Source organism: Schistocerca cancellata, chromosome 5, assembly GCF_023864275.1.
Source record: "Schistocerca cancellata isolate TAMUIC-IGC-003103 chromosome 5, iqSchCanc2.1, whole genome shotgun sequence".
Classification (NCBI taxonomy): domain Eukaryota; kingdom Metazoa; phylum Arthropoda; class Insecta; order Orthoptera; family Acrididae; genus Schistocerca; species Schistocerca cancellata.
Window position 1 is genome coordinate 726,243,292 of NC_064630.1, and position 1,290 is coordinate 726,244,581.

Consider the following 1,290-nt stretch of genomic DNA (forward strand, 5'->3'; position numbering starts at 1 on the left):
TGGCGAATTGTGTCCAGCGTTCTGCTGTGTGACCATGTACCGTGCTGTATGGCTTAAAAGCCTCGATAACTTCGTCAGCCGGGAGCTCAAATGGCAGCTCAAAAACACGTATTGTCCGTACACCCAGACCAGCATGTTCTACAGTTACCGTGCCGACATTCCCGTCACTATGGCAAAATCGGAGACCTGCTTTTGTCGCCTGTAGAATTCTCTCACACGCTGGGTCATTTACCATCTTAACATACACCGTGGGACTAACGATGGACAGATGAATTTCGACAATATCGTTTGGCGGTATCTTGACGTCCTCTCGAATGAATCGTTCCACTGCTAAAGCCTTTGGTCGTTCGTAGTCTTTGCAGAAATTGAATCGTAATGTAGTTTTCCTGTACTTGTTCGCCATGATCGTCGTTACTAGCCCGCGCGCAGACTAAGTCCACAAGTAAACAAACACTCGCACACGCCGCACAGGCGGAAGTATCGGACCTCCGCTTCACACGGCCGCTAGCGCCGAACTGTGGCAACTTGAAATTTTTTTTTTTTACAAATTCTGACGTGCGAACATACGTCTGCAATTTTTAACATGCAACTAATCTCTCACTCCCTAAAGCTCCACTACCTCGCTCACACACACTATCCGTCGCTCATACTCATGCACTCCCACTTGTCCTTGTCCATCGTCACTCACTCATCCAGCCCAACTCACTGTCATTACCTCTGTTCTTTCCTCTAACCGTCACCGTCTCCCGTCTCACAGCCACAGTCTCTTTCGTTATACCGTAGCAGTACTGTCTCCTCTCTCTGCTTGATCTCATAATTCTGAACGAAATACGTCACAAACAAAATGTATTTTTAGAATGAAATTTTCAATCTACAGCGGAGTGTGCGCTGATATGAAACTTCCTGGCAGATTAAAACTGGGTGCCGGACCGAGACTCGAACTCGGGACCTTTGCCTTTCGCGGGCAAGCGCTCTACCGACTGAGCTATCCAAGCACGACTCACGCCCCGTCCTCACATCTTTAATTCCGCCAGTACCTCGTCTCCTACCTTCCAAACTTTACAGAAGCTCTCCTGCGAACCATGCAGAACTAGCACTCCTGAAAGAAAGGATATTGCGGATCAACCCTCGAACACCTAGTGAATGGTAAACAGCACTGACACCATTATTCCGCCGAACTGAAGAAAGTCGTGGCGACAGAAATATGCCGCAGAGCCATGCTAAATGAAATGTTTCGCTGTACCGAGTGCTTCCGAGAAGTAGCGAGCAAATCCGACACTGGCCGAGTCT

General features: G+C 48.4%; 1 non-coding gene across 1 annotated transcript; it reads right to left on the bottom strand.

The window, feature by feature from the left end:
* Positions 1-921: 921 nt before the first annotated feature.
* Trnas-cga (transfer RNA serine (anticodon CGA)) lies at positions 922-996 on the bottom strand. Its single transcript has one exon. It is a non-coding gene; the product is annotated as a tRNA-Ser (tRNA).
* Positions 997-1,290: the final 294 nt, after the last annotated feature.